We start from the raw sequence: 21777 nt of genomic DNA, 5'->3' as shown, positions 1-21777 counted from the left end.
TTATTTCTTAAATTAATATTTTACTTTATTTTATCTTTTAATTATAATTTTTTACAAATTATCTATTTCATCAATTCATGATGATTCGATTGTATTTCTATCAATGTTTCATCATTAAATTCTTTTATTTAATTATTATTTTTAACACGAATTACACGATTTCAATGATTATATTATTATCATCTTAACATTTTAAGTTCAAATACGATTATCTAGAAGTGTATAAATTTTTATTATTGAAGAGTGTTTAAGAGTCTTTCAGACATATATGATTGGGTTAATTACATGGATAATCACTTATATTTATGTTTTGTTCACTTTTGATCACTGATTTCAAAATATATAAGATATAATCACATTCGTTTTTATTTAAATAAGATTTGGTCACCACGTATTGACTGTAGTTGAATCACTAACATTTATTGAGCTTTCACATAAGGGTAAACTACAGAGTTGGTCATCACGGGTTGATTGTATTGGATCACTACCATTTGTTAAGCTTTCACATAAGAGTAAACTACAGAGTTGAGTTGGTCACTTTTATTTCAGTTATATAAATGTATGGTCACTCGACTCAAAAAATATAAGTTTTGATCAATTACATTATCGCTTTATTGAGATTTAACCACTTAGACGTTAGCTGTCGTGAGTTTGATGATGTGACACGTCAGTAAAAATGATTAATTTTTATTTTAAATCTTGACCTTTAGATAAAATACTAAATATTTTTTTTTGTAAACACAAAATAGTTTAGGGATAGATTTTTAATTTACCCTTTTTTTCATCTTACAAGTACTCTATCCCACACTTGTGCCTACTTCTACGTGTCTCCGTCGCTTGTGGCAGGAAAATCATGTAATATGTAATTGTATATCCACAAACCAATACTTCAGAAAAGAGACAGAATTGAAGGCTACAAACAACGCAGTGAATCAATATTCCTACGACAAACGAATCTTTATACAAGAAATGAAGGTTGTCTCAACTTCAATAATGTGAATGGCTTCACAACCTGTAGCATTAAGACGTGTTTCCCTGTATTTTTAAAACATCAAAACTATATATTCCTCGACAATATGCAATGAAATTAAACAATTCTTGTTAAAATTTTACCTCTGCCGCTTGTGGCTTCATTTCTTCCTCTTCCTTTCGTGGCTTTGGGTTTTGGGAATAAATTGATTTAAGGTTGGGATAATCAATATTTCAGTGACCCAAATATTTCAGCAACCCATTATTTGTAATTTATCTAAAATTCAAGGGTTAAAATAAAAATTAAACATTTTTACTAACGGATCACGTCATCAAACTCATGACAGTTAATGTCTCATTGACCAAATCTTAATAAGACGATAACGTAAATGACCAAAACTTATGTTTTTTTCAAATTGAGTGACCATATGTTTATAAAACTAAAATAAAAGTGGTCAACTATGTAGTTTACCATTCCGTGTCAGCTTAACAAATCGTTAGTGGTCTAACGACAACAACTCGTGGTGATCAAATTTATTTAAATAAAAACGAATGTGTGATTATATCTTATGTATTTTGAAATCAGTTACTAAAAGTAGACAAAATACAAATACAAATATAAATGATAATTCCTCTAATTAACCCTATATTATTTTATATTTAAAATAAATAAAATTTGAACGATAAAATATAACTTTTCAATTCAAATCATTCGAATCTTTTAATTAGATTTATCTCAATTAGTTATACCTTGTGGGAACTTTAGAGAAATTTTATGAATGCGATTATTGGGGGCGAAATAATTAATCATTGAAACCTTATGTTACCTAAAAAAAGAGGTGGAATCGAGTCGGGGTTATCTCATACATTTTAAAATTAATTAATGTTAACAATGTGCTTTAAATATTTTATTATGGGGTTATTATAACTAATCTAGATAGGCTTAGGCCTTCAGTTTTCCCATTTGCTAGTCTTGTTAGGTGGTTGCAGCAACTGCCAAGATAGACCCACCCACGTCGGAGCCTACTCCTCAGTCATCATCGTACGCTTATAATTTATTTAATTTTCTTTTCCTGGTAAAAAAAGGGGGACATGGAAGGGAACTCCGGAGGCGGCGGTGGCGGAGCAGAAAGAGGAGGAAACGATGTGGAGCTGGTTTTCAAAACGCTCCAGGTAGAACACAAGCTGTTCTACTTCGATCTCAAGGAGAACCCACGCGGTCGTTATCTGAAAATCTCGGAAAAGACATCAGCTACCAGGTCAACCATCATCGTTCCTTCCTCCGGCATCTCCTGGTTCTCGATCTTTTCAATTACTACGTCAACTCCGACGAGCGCGACCTCTTCAGCAAGGAATTGCAGCTCGACAGTAAGGTCTTTTACTTCGACATTGGCGAGAACCGAAGGGGTCGTTTCTTGAAGGTACGCATCTTACTGTTAGTATTTACCTTCACTCTACCACTTCCATTTCTCTTTTTCCTATGGAATTCACTGTTTCCTGTATGTGATGTCGAGTTTCAGTAGGATGGGTTTATGGGATCGGATCTCTTCTTAAATTGGATAGTGCTGGAGAATGATATGCTTTGCTATGAATTATGATGTCAGTAAATAACTAAGCCTTGGCTTTATAGCACTTCGAATGCTAAGTCTTTTTGTTATCGGTCTTCAACCAGAAATTGTAACTTGTAAGCATTGATCATTGCACATATCAAGAACCCTAACCTTTTATAATTTATAGTGGTGAATAATATCTCGTCTTTCGCCATTGAAGGTTGCAGCTGATTATGGTATTTTTCTGAAGTAATTGAAGAGGTTTGTGTTGTTCCTTAAATTCAATTCTCCTGTTCTTCTTAGCTTGAAATGGGGATGGATGAACACGAACTCTTTTACAATAACTCATCTTGGATAATGACTATACCACACAAATTAGGAAAGTTGACTTTAGTGTTTGCTTAAAGCGGGTTTTATAGGATATTAGCATCCAACATTAATGCACATAGAATATTCTAAATGCTTTTTGCATGAGATCTACCCTTTTTCTTGCTAATGAAGCTTTTTCTTCGTACCTTCGGTTTAAAGGGTTTGTTGCTGCTCCAGAGGGTTCCTTTATGAGAATGATATCAGCTCCTCCAATTCAATATTCTTTCTCTGAAATGTCATGTTTGATTCTGTCAGTCTTCTAGCATCAATTGATGCTTTTACTTCCAAGCAACAAAAATGCTTCCTTGAGGCTCCTAATATCTATTTTCGAGCACTATAATTTTTGTCTATATTTACTTCATTGATAATTTGGTTGTTTGAACCTTGGATCAACTTCCCTTCCATTCCTCCAGGTAAAGTGTATGTTGAATTGTGGGTTTTCCTTCTGTAAAATGGTATTAGCTTCTCTAATTAAATACTCATCTCCAAAGTCTGATCTTTGGTGCTTGGTTCTCTCACCCTTTCCTGCTAGCAATCATTAATAGTTTTATTTCAGATCACCACAATTGCTGTGTTGAAGGTTCAGGTATCAACTTTGCTTGCTTGAACCTTGCAAATGAACTTGTAGATTGCTTATTATTGCTCAAATTTGAGATTGCGTCTTCCAATTTGTATTCCTTGCAAAACTCTGCTAGCCTTATCTTAATTAGAGGTAACAATTGGATGGGATGGGTTAGGTTTTTTAAGCAGTTTTGGTTTCTGATTTTAGTTCTTTCCAGGTTTAAAGTTGGTAAAGTTCTGGTTGTTGCCTTTGAGTCAGTTCCTTTTGGTTTCTGAAGGCCTTTGTTTCCGGCCAACGTCTATATCATTTTCAGTAGGAAATAATTGGTTTCAGATCTGGGATAGTTGGTTTTGAGGCACATTGGGTTTGTTGTTGACCTCTGTACTATATGTGAATTGCTCAAGTAGAATTTTAGCTGAACTGAGATGGTCATTGTGGGTCAATTTATCTTTAGCCTTCTTGACCTAAGAGCATTAGTAAAGCCCCTCTTATAAACAGCTTAGTTAGGGTAGAAAAACATTGATACTCACATTTTTTTCTTACTGTGTAAGATACTTCAAAAGCAGAACTGTCTTCATATTTGTCTATTTTTATATTAAAGGATAAGTCTAAATTTCTGTCAGTCTCTTCAAATTGATTTTCATGTAACTTGCCACGTCGTGGGCTTCTCATAGTCATCATTAACAGGTTGAGCCTTATCCGACTCAGATTGTTTTTTTACCTTTTAACCTTATAAAAATAATATATTTTCCCACATCATGGATTATTATAGAAATCAATTTTTATATGTTCTCTTCTATGAGCAGCCTTTGTCTTGATTTCCTAAAGCTGTTTCTGCCTGTTTTAGTGTGATTCTAAGAGCCATGTGTGAATATCAAATGTGGATGTATCTTATACAAAGAATGTTTTTTTTTGTATGTTCCTTCTTTATGTTTGTAGGGTTGATCTACACATTGATACATGTTGGATATGTCTGAAACATAGATTCTTAAAGGACAATGAAGAACAGGCGGTTTCTCATTTCAGAATTGAACATTCTTAGTGGAAAAATAAATAAATGAGTAAATAACCAGCGAATATCTTGAAAGAGGGAAGAAAATTTAACTGAAGAGGAATCAGATCATTCTGATAAATTATTGGGGAAATTTTGTAAAATCTGGCAGTTATTGTATTTTTTTTCTTTTGAATTATGCTAGAAATAGACATTCATTTAAACACATACAGATACACTCACAAACACTGACATGCATGTATGCTTGTGAGCACAAAAATAATGAAAACGATTTGACTATTTAGAGCTATGATTTATGAAAATGACGCTTTAGTGCTATTTTTGACCTCGTAGTGCCTTTGATTTCTTTTTTTGTAAGTAGTATTGTATCTTGTTTTTTATTCATTGCAACAACTTTGAATTGTTTGGAAGATAGGAAAAGTCAAAATTTTGAGTTCGCCATTTTAAAAAAAAATAAAACTATTTCTTTAATGAAATCATCTATGAAGGTGTCTGAAGCATCAGTCAGCAGAAACCGCAGTACCATTATTGTGCCAGCAGGAAGTACCAGGGATGAAGGGTGGGAAGCCTTCAGGAACATATTAGCAGATATCAATGAGGCATCAAGACTTTTCATATTGCCAAATCAGGTACCTTCATGTTACATTCCTATGCTCCTCCCTTTACAGTGTTCTGCAGTTACACATCAATTCCATATTTAGTGTCATTTAATCTTTCAATCTGGTTTTTTTTGTTTTGTTTATACGGATTTTCTGAAACAGAACAGTTCCGAACCTTCAGAAGGCCTTGCTGGACTTTCAGATGACGTCGGGGCTGGCTTCATATCTGGACACAGCCAGCCTACCTCAAATTCTGATTTAAATGTAGATAGATCAGTCGAATTGCCAGCACAAGACGAAATTGGTAACATGGGGTTTCAAAAGTGATCAGAGCTGATCAGAAGAGGTTTTCTTTGATCTTGGGAACAACAACAGAGGACATTTCTTGAGGATATCCGAAGTACCCTCCGTTCAACTTTCTTTTTCTTTCATATTAAGCTCGCGCGCGCACACATATATATAATGAAAGTGCATGCATGGACTGTATAGGTTGATAATAAGATGGCTCAACATCGCAGGTTGCAGGTTCTGACCGATCTTCCATCATTCTCCCACTGACGGGACTAAAGCAGTTCCACGAAATAGTAGGTCATTTTGTGGAGATAACGAAGGATCGCATCGAAGGAATGGTTGGTGCGAATGTTCGAACAGTGGATCCACCTCAAAGGTGAATGCCTGCTGGTGGAATTGGTAAAATAAGTAATCCTGATTCTGTCAAGTTTGGTTTAGAGCCTCTGTTAGTTGTTTGATAAGAGATGCAATTGTGCTTGTGCTCTGCTCTGCTCTGTTGTCATCCCCACCTTCTCTCATTCAAGGCTTGAAAATAATCCGATTTTGATCTGTTTGATTAACAGAGAAATATTGGAGATAAGATGTGAAGTTTAGTTCCATAGGAAATAATGGAGGTAAGGCTTGGAGTATATATTGTAATTTGACCCTTTCAACAATGCTTACTTATTTCACGTGTGTTTTAGAATCAAACGCTGGTTGAATTCATTAATATTAATCTATTAAGTTGATCTATATTTGTGCCTTTTGTCTTTATTAAATCTTTTCTATTTTTTCCAACATCTTTTTCTCCTTATATAATTTTTGTACAAGTTTTAAATTTAATAGTGTGCTTATTCGATGCAATCCGACAAGCGACAACACTTCTACAAGCCCATTTTTTCTCGGCCTTCTGAATCTGGTTGAGGAATATCCAAGTCATCTGCATGAGGAAGAGCATCCGATCCTCAGATATATACAAAAAGCTTCATGGTGGAGCTTTGAGAGTCGGGTTTGAATGGACCAATATACAGGGAACCCTGTGTAAAATTTGAATGGACCACCAGACTTGAGGGTTTTCATAGCACAGTCCAAAGAGCCGGTGTACGGATACTTGCCCGAGGAGTCGGGTTGCATTTTCTGGATTTGTGTTTTCACGTAATCAAAAGGCAATCTGCAAGCTGAAGCAAAGAAACCCGAGATGGTACTTGCACCTGCGACCATGAAAAGGAACATTAATCAACATGGGAAAGGGGAGAAAGCCGAATAATAAGTTCTAGGATTAGTAATGCATGTCAAATGATGGTCTTAAGAATCGGGAAAAGCACTACAATCTAACCGGAGAAAGATCCGGTCAAATGAAACATATGACCAAGAGAAACCATGAACCGGAATATAATATTTCGTGCTAGCCTCATTAGACCATACATCTTTCTTAGTTTATCCGGATAAAGGGTACAAGCAGATATGCCCAAGTGCTTAATGCCTTACCCAACCAATGAAAATTATAAATGAGGTAGTAAAAACCGGCTCTTGAATTAATGAACAAATAAAAGTAGGAGAGCCAATATTTCCTTGGTAATAACGTCTAATAATTCTGCTACTCGACTATACCAACAAAGTATCAGTTCGCGATAAGCTACATTTTGTTCATCCAAAATATTTAGAACATATGATAGATTTACGAAAGATTTTATAATAGTTAATATATGCACGCTACTATGAAAGACTATTACCAACCACAGTAGCAGCTTCTCCTAAGCCAAGGTTATCCTTGAAAAATTCGACACTTTTATCGTATGAGGCAAGCATTCCCATGTTCAGTGCCATGGCTCTGACTACCGTAGGGCCTGCACCTTTCCAAAGTGCCAAAACCCCTTCATCTGCAACAATCCGATATAGAGCATGGAATGCATTGGAGTAATTTCGGCGCTGAGCAACAGGCAGAGTGGCATCAGCCTGCATTCGGATAAGTGCCAAATCAGCTGGACTGCCAACACAGGCTCCAATAGCACCAGCAGTCAGACCACACAAAGCCTTCTGATATAGTGGGGTTTCCCGCCATTGGCTTCAATTGTTTTGTTTGTCAACATCCTATACAAAACAACTGAAACTGTTCAAAAGCTGAATCAGAACCGAATAGATTATACAAGTTTAGTCTCAAAAGCAAATCACCCCACACATATGCAGTGGAAAAAGCAAATGCGGATAAGATAAAAATAAAGCTCACGCTTCAAAATCAAACTGTTGATCATCATAACAAGAAAGGAAACATCTTGAAACATATAATCAAAGTCACACAAAGGATTGCAATGGCACTCACTTGAATGATCCCAATCGAGCAGTTGTGTATGTAGCTTGCCTGAGAAGTCCAGCAGACAGCCCCTGTCCAAAAATTTACAAAAGACTCAGAGAAATCTGAAAGAACATAATTCTGATTGGAATGTAAAACTGAATTTTTAATTTCGAAAATCATCATGATAAAGTCACTGTATCTATGTATGAACTATTATATATCCAAGGTCCAATATTGAAACAATTCAAAATGCCTCATTGTAGAACAGATCCAGACCAAATAGCAATGATTCAAAGCAATACTTTTTACACTATTTAGGAAATTCAATGACTCAATCGTGTGAATATCAGGATTTCCAATCCCAAAAATGAGCAAAATTGCAGTTTCAACTTTCAAGTAGTGCCAAAATCAACAAGCACATCTCATCACATGAAACAGCACTAAATTCCAATATTTTGGGAACTCAAATCAATAAATAATTCCATATAAACCATTAACAAAAATGTAGAAAATTTTGAAAATTGAAACAATGTTAGAAGTAAAAAAGATCCAGCATCTATAAGACTATAACACAGGTCTCAGAAGCCAATAACAGATCCAATATCTGAAAAGCTATATCAAGTTTTAAAAAAATCAAAAACTTGAATGGAGTTGCAGAAAAGAACCTTGTAAAAGGCACGAACACCCTCCTCTTTAAGCATGTTCTTGGTGACAGTTCCTGCCGATCCCTGACCCAGTTGGATTCTCACCTACACCGAACCAACACAAAAACAAAAGATCATTAGCAGAAAGGACACAACCCCAAGCAAATCCCAGAACTGAAAACCCATACTTGGCCTTAAAAGTGACATCTTTATGTTCAATTTTGAAAGGGGAACACTTGAAGATCAGATCTACTAAAAGATGAGTGAAAAAAAAAACACCTTGATCACATCAATGGGTTGGATGACACAGGTAGCAAGCATGCCAGAGGCACCACCATTGACAAAAGGTTTAACCTTTGGCCAAATTCCAGAGGCTTTCTTCTCCTCCGCCATTTCTTTTGGAGTATTGAAAAATTGAAGGGGAAGAATAAGTTTGCTCAATGAGGTGAGGTGAGCTGAGAAGTGAAACAGGATGGGAGCAAAATGAGAGGCTTTCCTTCTCTACTTGTTTTTCTTGCTTATAAACACAAACCCTCCTTGCTGGCTACAAAAGTAAATATAATAATAAATGTTTTATCTAAAATTTGAAGCGGGGAGAAAATGGGGTCTTTCTGGTGGCAATTTGCTTGCCTTTCGTTTGCTTAACTGGAAAAGTTTGTACCTTTCCCCTTCACGGTTGGTTTTTGGGTATTAGTACAACTGATTTGGGGAAAACTACAATGACATTTTTGCTTCCTCTTTTCATTAGAGGTGGGTATACGGTATACCGTCCGTTTAGCCCGCGAGTTTTGACGGTGCGGGTTTAAATGGAGCGAGTTAAAAAGTCCGTATTCATAAACGGTTTTGAATTTTAAGGCCCGCGGTCCGTCCATTTAACCCGCGGGCTAAACGGGCTTAACCGTGGTCCGTTTAATAAAAATAATTTTAAATGCTTTAAATACAATAAAAAATAATGTTTTAACTTACTACACTTTTAAAAATGATTGAGCAACTTGAAAAGGAAGATAGTACTGTCAAAATAATAAATAATATTTAAATTTTATTTTAAATAGTCGAAAATGATTATAAAATAATATTTTTTTAATTTTTTAATCATTAATATATATATATATATAATGATATAATTACTTAAATTCAAATTAAAAAAACAATATTCATTTATATCACCAAATTGAAAAACAAATAAAACAATAATCACATTATACTTTTATAAAACACGATTATTCAAGGCTATAATATGAATACACAGAAGTATCTGCAAGTAGAAATTCAAACATAAAAATTCAACAAAGTCAAACATTATACAAATCTAACAAGAAAGTTGTCAAGTGTTTCTAATAATTGTATTTTATGGATACTTTAGAGAAATACTAAAACATAATATGAAAATATAAAATAAAATACTTACAGTATAATAGTAAATTTGAAAGATACAATTATACTAAAATTGATAAAATATAAGTAATTAATTTGTCCAAATATTACGTGTCATGTGATATATTATTAGAATATCACGTGACTTTTTATAATTAAAGAACAAAATAGATAACCTACTTCATGAAAAAAAAATAAAGGCCAAAATTAAATAAAAAAACTTTAAATACCAAAATGATAATGATGTATATTTAAATGAAAAAAATATCAAGCAACAGTAAAATTATGACAAACGCCCTAATAAATTTAAGAACTACAATAGTTATAAGTAACATCATATTTATAAGTAATTTATTTTCTTTTTCTATAAAATTCTTTAAGTTTATTTTCTCTAAAATTTTATAAATTTTAAATTAAGCGGGCTTTAGCGGGTTTAAATGGTAGCCCGCGGTTATACCCATTAAACCCGCGGGTTTAACGGTTCGGGCTAAAAAACCCGCAATTTAAACGGTCTTCAATTTTTTAGGTCCGAAGCCCGCACGGGTCACGGGTTAAACGGGTAGCCCGCGAACCTTAACCCATATACCCAGCTCTACTTTTCATCCCATCAAATAATATCTAATTATCAATGAATTAATTCAGGTAATTATTGAGGATCTTTCAATTATTGATCGGTTAAAATCTTCAATAATTAGTATTATACTTTTAAGACAATATTGTCGTAAAATATCAAATATCATACTTAAGAAATATTGTATGCAAAATGTACGAATGGATAATTTATTGAATAAAATGTGTGGCATCCAATTTTTTTTAATAGTTTAAAATTATTATAAGATAACATATATATTTAAAAAAAAATTAATTATTAACAACACATATATATTCGTAGATAATTGCTTATATCCAAGACCTCTAGAGAAACCAACACTTTTTTTAATCATTAAAATAATTTGATGTGTTCATATGTAGCATTTAATTTCTTAATTATTTTGAGTGGTAAAAAATAATTTAATATGTAGGATTCATAATTAGGTGATTTTTTATAGAATTAAAGAAAATAAATAAAATTATTAAGTCACTTTTAATGATAAAATAAATTATTATATTTCTTATATTTAAATTTGAATAATTATATTTATATGGTATATGTGCGTTGAAGAAATATAAATCAAAATTTAATTTCATAAAACTTAAAACTAACATGGTCTTTAACTTCAATTGTTATTGAAATTATCAAGCATTTTCAGTAGTTAAAAAGATTATTATTATTCCTTAATGTCCAAAGTTTGAGTAATTATGTTTATAGGTTGTACGTGAGTTGATGAATAATGGTTGAGAAATATTCTGTACAAATACTACATTTATAATTACCTCGTACTATTAAAAAACCAATTGTTATTGTTGAATCAATATTTAATTTTGATATAATATGAATTATCAAATAATTTATATTTTTAAAATTTACATTTTGTAATTCTAAGAAATTTTTTTATAAAGGTTTTTAAGTGATTTTTAATTGTGAAAAAATAACCATAAGTGCTTTTTAAATATCTTATAAACCTAAAAAATATTCAGTTTTATCAAAAACTCTCTCTCGATTTTGAGACCAGTAAATCAGTATCGATATTCATTTTCCAGTAAGCTTTTCTGGTATCGATTGGTATCAATACCGATAGGTGAGTATTGATACTCACTATAACGGTATCAATACTGAGTGTTTTAACTACTATAATTTTGACCGCTAGAGTGTTTGGTCTTGATATCTACTGTCTAGTATCGATATCAAAGTTACATGTGAGCATTTAATGCTCGAAATTAATGAATCCAATGACTCTAATCAACCAACAACGACTCCAGACGGTTAGAAGGGCGTTAGAAGACATAAAATGAACCAAGATTCAAATGAATAATAACAATAAAGATTATTGCAAGATCAAACCGACATCAAAAGAGTTTTTGAGCTTTTGTTGTATTCTTTGTAACAAACTTGTGAGCTACTTTGTTCAATATTGTTCAAGTGTGATTTGGGTGAGTGTTTATTGTTTGCAAACTTATTTGTTTTTTGTGAGGTTTTATTTTGTTTGCTAAATTTGTAATTTCTCTTGTGAAGAAGGTGTAAGCAAGGTTTTGGGTATAAACATTGTGCGTTGTTGTAAGATTACACATTTTCCTTAAAGGTTAGCAAATCTAGTGGATTTCAGAAATCATTAGTGTAACATCCTCAATACCGGGTTAGTGACTAAATTGTAAAATTTCAGAATATGGGGATAAAAGTAGAAAAGTTAAATAGTTCAATGATTTATGTGGAGATATTTCTTGAAAGTTATTAGTAATTATTAAAGGAGATTAAGGGCAAAATGGTCTTTGTTATCTAAAGATAATTATCTTATCTCTTTATTAAGAGATAAGTTTGTGGGGAGAGTTATCTGGAAAACTCTTCTCCCTTCTTCTTCCTCCACGTGAGAGCTCAAGCAAAGGTAAGATTTCTTGTTGTTGATTATTAGCTGAAATTTAAGGTTGAGTTTTGATTATTAGGTGATAATTAAGCATAAAAAGAGCTTAAATTATCTTGAAATAATAAGATGAAGAGAATAGAGGGAATTAAAGAAAAGAGAGGAATAAGTGAAATCTTGAAAGAGGGTTCTTTAATGAGGTTTTAAAGTGAATTTGACTTGTTATCAATCTAATTAACATGTGTGAAGTGTTAGAATTAGATTTGTAACATGTTAAAATTTGGGTATGATTCTTGAATTTCTTAAAGAGAATAGGATATGGAGGTTAAAGAAGTGATTATTGAGTAGAAATGAGTGCAAATATGTATACGTAAGTTAGGAATATGAAAGGGGATGAAATATGAAGCATTTGAGTTGAATTAAATGGATTTTCGGGCTTAAAATGCAAATTCTGGGCAAGGTGTATCGATGCACATTACATTGAATGTGCATCGATGCACTCTTTAAAGAAGAAACATCGAATGCAATTGGTGCATCGATGCATAAGGAGTGCATCGATGCATCCCTTTAAAAATAAAAACATCGAAGGTAATTTGTGTATCGATGCATGGGTAGTGCATCGATGCACAGTTTAAAGAATGCATTGATGCACTGTAGAATGCATCGATGCACTTCAAGGGAAAATTGAAATAGACATTTCTTTTGGTCTAAGAAATGATAGATTAGTGTATATCAATTGGATACTGATATGTATCAATGTATGATTATATAGATATCGAGCACGAACAAGTCCGAGTCGATTGGCAAGTTAAGATTCGATCGAAAGAGAGGAAAATCATAAAGTGTATTGGAACGTAGTGAGGCCAAGGTGAGTGCACATTAGATAGTGTATTATGTATTAATGGAAATAAGACTTGTGACAAGTCTATTTCCTATAGTAGAATGCATGAATTCATTAATATGAGCATATGTTTGACATGTTATGTGTGTGTTATTGATTGTTACATATGTTAATGATATGAGTGAATAAATGTTTATATGATACATGTTAATTGTCCATGATATATGCACACTTGATATTATGATATAAGTTAAATTATGTAATATGATACATAACTATGAGATAAGTGAAGAAATGTATATATGATAGAGATTATGTATGTGATAAATGAATGATATGAAAAGTGACATGAACTACGTGAAAATAAACTACCTGATTACATGTACATGTGAAATAAGTTATGAGTTTATAAGAATATGTGATATGAATGTGTATATGTGATATTTGAAAGTGAATCATATTATTATATGAATATGAGAAATGATATGATAAAAGCTATGAGTATATGAGATATGATTATGTGAAACGATATAAAAAAGAATGCCCATGTAAGTGTTAGGAGAGCTAGAGATATAGTTGGCATACCAAGAGTCGAGGGTCTACGCGGTCCTTCGGGACATAGTGGTCATTTGGGACATAGTGGTCCTTCGGGACATATGTGTTATATGTAGTCCTTTGGGACATCTACGTGGTCCTTCGGGACAAATTCTATGCGCCCCTAGTGGGAATTATACGAGCTGTGGTGACAACATAGTGCACAACCTCAATAGACTCACATATATACAGTTCTCACATGTGTACATGGGCTAATAAAGAGATAATTGTGAAATCAATGTATGTGATATATGTATATGAATTGCATGATATGATATATGTTTGATATGGGTTATTGTATCTGTTACATGAATATATGTTGATGTATATGTGAGTGAGTATAAATGACTTATATATGATGATATAAGAATTTATTATAAGTTATATAATATGAATGTAAGAGATCATATGAATAAGAAATAAGAGATATGAAGATAAAAACATAAATGATGATATGTATGTAATTGTTATATAAAAAGCATACGAGTGAGATGATTTGATATGATGTGTATGATATGATAATAATAGTTGCTCCTGCATGATTACAAGTTAGAGTTTACATTATATATTTATTTGTCTCACTAAGTCATAGACTTGGCGTGTGAGTGTTTCACATGCAGGTTCTTACAAGCTTATGGATTGTTGAGGTGCAAGTCAGGTCAACATTTTTTCTTACAAAGTTTCAGATTATAAAATAGATGATTTAAATGTATTTTATGGTATAAAAGTCTAGTTGGCATGTATTTAAATGATTTGAATTGTATAAGCTCTGAATAGTTCTGTAAATGTTTTGAATAAGTTATATGTTATAAAAGTTTTTAAATTACTCACTATTTTATACAAGTAAATGTTTTAAAAAGTCAATGTGACACATCAGACTCGGATCCAGGTCGGATTCGGGTTGGGGTGTTACATTTAATGGTATCAGAGCTAAGGTTTAGCCGATTCTAGGCTAAAAACAAAGTCAAAAAGTGTTTTAAAAAGAACACATGCCAACACAAAGTGTGAAATTTTCTGATCTGTTAGGGTAAGGAGTGTGCTGTCTTGTTAATAAGTTAAATTGTTATGTTATATAAGATAAGTGAATACTTGAAAATGATTTATGAGATATATATGTTTATATGATATGATAGAAGATATGTGAACATATGCAAATGACATATGTTATATGATATGAATTGGATGATCATATGCACACGTGATATGTGATAGAAGAAATGATATGAGCACATGAATCTATGAGAGCTTCCAAAGTGAAGAACAAGGTGATAGACCTGAAGTTAATAACATTCACCTGCCCTGGCCAGGCAGGGAGAAGAGCGAAAACCTCAGGGAATTCCTGTATATGATTAGAGAATGAATCATGATGTGGAAAGGTGTTTCAATGTGTTTTCAAGTGAATTTGAGGAAGGTTATGTTGTTACAGACCTTTGGATAAATGATATTAAGATAATGCTAGAAGGTGTTCATTTCTCCAAAGTGGAGAAATTAAATTGAGAAGTTCGTTATTACGTGGATAATATAGAATATGGTGAACAAAAGTCACCATAAGAACGTTAAAAGATCAAGTGATGTGGTTAGAATTTGAAAAAGGATTCAAGAATAAGTGCATCAATGATATGTTTATAAGATGAATGAAATCAGAGTTATGGATATGAAAACAAGGGGTAGTACTGTGTATAAGTAAGAGTGTGGAAATAATAAGGGTTTGTACTCTAGAAGAAAGAGTTAGCGTTGGCTAACAAGGTTACACGATAAAAAATGTGTTGATCATATGAATGTGATATAGTGAAGGAAATAACGATTCTTATGTTTGAGGGAAAGTAATAATTGAAAGAGAAGTATAAAGTAATATGAAAAGATCATGTGCTTTAAAGTACAGATAAGAATTAAGAAATGATGGAAGGTTGGATGTATATGATTGGTTAATTAAGGCTTGTGCTCTAGATTGAACAGTTGTTATTGAGTAGCCGTAAGAATAAAGGTGATAGAGTTAAAAAGATTGGAAGAAAAGATAAAGTGAGTTAATTAAGTATGATATGGATTTGAATATGGTTTTGTATTTGAATTATATAGATATGATGAAGACAAAGAGAAGAGTATTTATAAGTTTTAAAGAGAGCTTTGAGGAAGAAAAATATAAGTGCAAGAGATGGTGAAGAATAAGGTTATGTATAAGTAAAACTGATTATTAAAGTTATAAAGATGGGATAAAGTTGTGAAAGCAACATAAGAACATTAAAAGATATGTTTTTATTGGTATGTACAATGAAAATTCGAGGACGAATTTTCTTAAAATGAGGGGAGATTTGTAATATCATCAATACCGGGTTAGTGACTAAATTGTAAAATTTCAGAATATGGGGATAAAAGTAGAAAAGTTGAATAGTTTAATGATTTATGTGGAGATATTTCTTGAAAGTTATTAGTAATTATTAAAGGAGATTAAGGGCAAAATGGTCTTTGTTATCTAAAGATAATTATCTTATCTCTTTATTAAGAGATAAGCTTGTGGGGAGAGTTATCTGGAAAACTCTTCTCCCTTCTTCTTCCTCCACGTGAGAGCTCAATCGAAGGTAAGATTTCTTGTTATTGATTATTAGCTGAAATTTAAGGTTGAGTTTTGATTATTAGGTGATAATTAAGTATAAGAAGAGCTTAAATTATCTTGAAACAATAAGATGAAGAGAATAGAGGGAATTAAAGAAAAGACAGGAATAAGTGAAATCTTGAAAGAGGGTTCTTTAATGAGGTTTTAGAGTGAATTTGACTTGTTATCAATCTAATTAACATGTATGAAGTGTTAGAATTAGATTTGTAACATGTTAAAATTTGGGTATGATTCTTGAATTTCTTAAAGAGAATAGGATATGGAGGATAAAGAAGTGATTATTGAGCAGAAATGAGTGAAAATATGTATATGTAAGTTAGGAATATGAAAGGGGAAGAAATATGAAGCATTTGAGTTGAATTAAATGGATTTTCGGGCTTAAAATGCAAATTCTGGGCAAGGTGTATCGATGCACATTGAATGTACATCGATGCACTCTTTAAAGAAGAAACATCGAATGCAATTGGTGCATCGATGTATCCCTTTAAAAATGAAAACATCGAAGGTAATTTGTGTATCGATGCATGGGTAGTGCATCGATGCACTGCAGAATGCATCGATGCTGGCGAAACGATTTTTCCTTAAAGGTGTGAGAAAAGGTGAGATTTTGAAAACCGCATTAATTCTTAATTATCTCTTTTCATTTTAAAAACATATGCGATTTAAAAGACCCCTCGTTTCGAAAAGATTTGAATTTCCTTTACGATCGAAAAATACGGTTCGAAGAGTCGCCACCAATCTTTGATTAGGGTGTGATTGGGCACCCAAAAATGCTTTGTCATTTTAAATAAAAATTAACTTTAATTAAAATAACAAATTGAGGTCTGCGTTACCAAAATCCAAGTTCTGGAGTCGGTTACGTGCGGGGAAGGATTAGCACCCCCACAATGCCCTAAATCGGTACCTAATCGATTAATTAACGTTTTTGCAATGAACTTTACAAATTCGAAGTTAATTTGAATTTTAATCCCATAAAACAAAAATGTAAATTTAAAACATTCAAGAACACTCAAACGAATTAAATTAAAATTACCAAGTCATTTTAGAAAGATAAAGAATGTTCGATTATTTACAAATATCGAGACCAGATCTTAAAGATATAACAACCTTTTCTCGATATATTTAAATAAACGACCATTTCTTTTTCTCTCGTTCCCAAATTTTAGGTGACAAATCAATTTTTTTGTTTCACTTTCGGGATACACTTTTATTTTAAAATCATTAAAAGCAGACCTCAAATCAGTTATGACTGCCTACTTCAACAATTTTAAATTAAAAGGATATTACCCTTAGTTAAATTATGTAATAAGAGTCAAGTTATGCACGTGAGGCTATCATGTAAATTATGCAAAAATGATGTCATGCAAAGATTAATTAAATAAAAATATATATGTTACACCTAAATCCATACTTATGAACCACGTAATAACATATGCACACATATCATCATCACTCAAACCTAGGATAAGTATACACCCGAAACGAACCCTAACTAATCACACATACATACACGTAAGAAACTTAAACATGAACTAAAACGTAACATGTAAAAACTTGGAGCCCTAATGTCTAAATCACAAAAACAAAATAACCAACATTTGTGACTTAAATTAAATGCGCATGAAATACAAAGATCAAATTAAAAACACAACAAATTAGATTTAAAGACTAAAATGCCAATTAACCAAAATTACGAGCCAAATGCGTAAACAGTAAAAAAAGATATATGAACAGATGACTAAAAAAAGAAACACTTACAAACATGAAGATAAAATTATAAACTTGAAAAATGTGATTTAGTGACTAAAACGAACATGCAACAATTCAGAAGTTAAATGTCTAAATTAACAAAAACTAAATAACATAATATTTGGGACTGAAAATTAAAACGCATAAAATAAAGATGCAAAATTGAAAACAGGAAAACATGATTTATGGACCAAAATGCATGAAACCAAAAAGTTGAATGGCTCAAACGGCACATAACCACGCGCAAAACAGGATCCCTAAACACTCACTAAACGGCGCCGTTCCAATTCTCTGATATAAGTGATATCTAGGGTAAAACATTTCCTAATTTTAATTGCAAACCCCCCATCAACAGAGGCGCCGTTCTCTCCCTCTCTTCTTCCTCACTAGTCACTACTCCATTCTTCTATTTTTTTCTTTACAACCGAAACCCTCAGTCGAAACCCACCCGAGCCTCCAACGCTGCTGGCTAGCCACCACATCTGCCGCCATCTCACGGATCCTCAAAACTAAACCTAGGCTAAACAACCCAACCGACCACCATGGTCGCACCTCTCACCAACCCCCGACAACGCACACAGGCGAAGAGGATCCAAGAAGGGTAAGTTAATCTATTAACTCTCTTTGTTTTTGTTTCAAACAACACACACCCACAAAGAAAATTATGAAAACCAAATAAATGTAAACTAAGATCAATTTTTGCTTTGCTTACACACTGTTTTTGTGGGTTTACAAGAGTAGAATCTCTTCTGTCTGTTGCGGCGTTTTTCTGCTTTTCTGTTCGTACTCCTGTTCGTATGTTGGTTCCCTCTCCGTCTTTTCTTCCGTTTGGGATAATAGCTGGTCCTTTGTTGCTGTCCCAAAAGTCGACCCCTTTGGTTATGAAAAATCTCTGCTTGACTCCTTTCTGGTTTTTGAACCCCTCCTGCCGATCGAATGGTTTCCCACTGGTTACCGTTTTTTGTGTTGGTTTTATGGTTCCTGAACCGAGCCCCCTGTTTTTGTGTAAAAAATTCCTCTCCTTTTTCCTGGTCCTCTCGATATGGTTACCCCCAAATAAAAACTGAACCCCTTTTCAGTTTCCTCATACGATTATAAACCTCAATCCTATTGGTAACTTCTCATTCATGCTTGTTAACTCCCCATAACCGTTTTTATTTTAGGGAATTCTCACGTGGAATAGAGGTTGCTCTACTGGATCATTGGACTTGAATCGGGCCTTCAACGGATTTTGGGGTCGGGTTTAGCGATCTAACCCCGGACAAAAACGAGCATCTACAGCTGCCCCTCTTTGCTCGTTGTCGTGTAACGAGAATAGAGCAAAGATCAAAAGATGATTGACTTTGTCCGGTCTTGAGAACTTCAAAAGATTAAAGCACTCTACTGTTACTTCGGGATAAATGAAACTTGAAAAATCTTCGAATGATGTGTCCGCTCCCTCTTGTTCAGGGATTAAGGAACTTGAACAATCTTCTGCCTACTGGTTCGCTCCCTCTTGCTTCAGGGAGTAAAACTCGAACAATCTTCTGCCTACGGGTTCGCTCCCTCTTGCTTCAGGGAGTAGAACTCGAACAATCTTATGGTTTGATTATTCTTCACTATTCTTTCATGAAGGCTCAACTTCGAAGGTTAAACCTGAAAAACAAACGTTGCCACTCATTAATGTATGCTTACAGATTTGAAAAACATTATACTCGAAAAATTAAAAATTTAAGGGAATCTTTGAGAATCCATTTTTCTTGCGGGATCTTGTCTCGCAACAGCTAGATATGAGAATCTTCTTGGACTAGGCTGCCATCTGAACATCTCTCTTTCTAAGACCTTGAATTGGTTAATGACTCCTCGTGCACATTTTCTTTTAATCAACTGATCCACTTCTTTGTACTCGAGAACCTTCAATTTCCTCTCACATCTGATGATCTGATGGCTTGCTCCAACACTCTTCCGAAAAGGCTTAAAATGGCCCGAAGGACTTATCATCTCACTCGAAAGACTTACAAATGACCCGAAGGATTTCATCATCATGCTCGAAAGACTTACAAATGACCCGAAGGATTTTCATCATCATGCTCGAAAGACTTACTGATGAATTTGCTTCACTACTCTTCGGTGAAGGCTTACAAATTACCCGAAGGATTTAATCATCATGCTCGAAAGACTTACTGATGGCCCGAATGACTTAAAAATTGTGAAATTTTGAAAATCGCATTATTTGTTTTAAAAAATTTCATCTTCTCAAAACATCGTTTTTCATTTTCAAATTCTTTTGAAAACATCTTACCCGAAGGTTTTACGGATGGCCCAAAGGACTTATCATCTTGCTCTAAAGGCTTACAGATGACCCGAAGGATTTAAGCATCATGCTCGAAAGACTTACTGATGGCCCGAAGGACTTATAAATTGTGAAATTTTGAAAATCGCATCCTTCATTTTCAAAAATTCCATCTTCTTAAAACATTATTTTTTATTTTCAAATTCTTTTGAAAACATCTTACCCGAAGGTCTTATGGATGGTTTGCTTCACTGCTCTTCGGTGAAGGCTTAAGATTGACTTGCTCTAATCTCATGTGTGCAAGTCTTTCCAATCGATCGATTCACTTCTTTATACACAAAAATCTTTGTTTTTCTTCTATATCTGATGGTCATCACTTCAGAGTAATGCTTCTTCTGTGGATTAGACCTCTCAATTCTTCAGGGTATGCCTCTCTAAATGTAACTCCTTGCGTTTGAGGTTAGAAATTTTCCCTTCAAACTTGTCGGGATTTTGACATCATGAATCTTCTCTTTTCACAGGAAGATCTGTCAAAATCATGTATTTATGCATGAAACACTAATGCAATTAAATGTATCAGTGTAATGCATTTTCTTTTATGCAAATGATGTTTTCATGAATGCATAAATGTTGAATCAATTTTCACTTGGCTCCAGAGTGGTGAGCTTGATCTTCTTCTATTTGATCATTCTTTCAAGGGTCTACTTCATATGCTCGTGTAGCAACTCACGGTTTCCTACTTGCATCTTTGACAAGCCCTCTGATCTTCTTCTTGTCGTCTTTGTTTTCTTTCTTTATTTCGGAGAAAGTGTTTTCTCTCTCAACATCTTGCTATAGTAAGAAATACGACTGTGTTGCCCCATTTCCGTCCTTGGCTCAATTATACTTTCAGAGTTGTTCTTCCAGGACTCTGCCATTGATCAATGCTCAGTTGATTTGCTTTACAAGGTAAGCTCTGCTCAAATTCACGGTCTGCCCCTAACACTTCAAGTTGTGAGGCTCATTCTCAATATCTTCTTGATCTGAATCTTGTCATCCCAACATGATATGGGTTTCTGGTCATGCCCCAAAGTGGGTACTCTTGGATCTCTTTGTGCCCAACATATCATAACTTGAATGTTCTCATTCTCGTGTCACTACATAGTAGTGTTGTCAAGTAGTTTGAAGGCGTCTCTTCACATTGTCATAAACACTTAAGTGCCTAATTTTTCTAACAAAATGTCTTGCATTTTATACAAGTTGTAATATGTGCCCCTTTTGAATAATGATATCATCTTCTTCTTGATGAGTAATTGACAACGTCACAAGGAAATTTTATAAGTTTCATTCTTCATTCATTCTGTTCTCTTGGACCATCTACTTCAAGATCGTGGAATACTTCATGTTCTGGCATTGCTTATTCCTTTTCTCCAATAGAGGCATAATGAGTCTCACAAGCTTCAAGGACCTTTCACACTTGAAACTGTCATGTTTGAAAATGTTTTTCCCTTTTCTCTTATTATAGGGATCAAAGAATGAAAGAATTTTATAAAATATTACCCCTTAATTCAGGCTCACAATCAAATCAAATCATAAACATGAGTTCAAAAAATATCAAAAGAATCAATAACTA

General features: G+C 33.4%; 2 pseudogenes; one reads left to right on the top strand and one right to left on the bottom strand.

The window, feature by feature from the left end:
* The first annotated feature begins 1924 nt into the window (after positions 1-1924).
* On the top strand, positions 1925-6034 carry LOC120162007 (annotated as a pseudogene).
* Positions 6035-6267: 233 nt separating this feature from the next.
* On the bottom strand, positions 6268-8676 carry LOC120161285 (annotated as a pseudogene).
* Between the last annotated feature and the right edge of the window lie 13101 nt (positions 8677-21777).

The sequence above is a fragment of the Hibiscus syriacus genome, unplaced genomic scaffold (assembly GCF_006381635.1).
Source record: "Hibiscus syriacus cultivar Baekdansim isolate YM2019G1 unplaced genomic scaffold, ASM638163v2 tig00002880_pilon, whole genome shotgun sequence".
Classification (NCBI taxonomy): domain Eukaryota; kingdom Viridiplantae; phylum Streptophyta; class Magnoliopsida; order Malvales; family Malvaceae; genus Hibiscus; species Hibiscus syriacus.
This window is presented reverse-complemented; position numbering and strand designations above follow the sequence as displayed.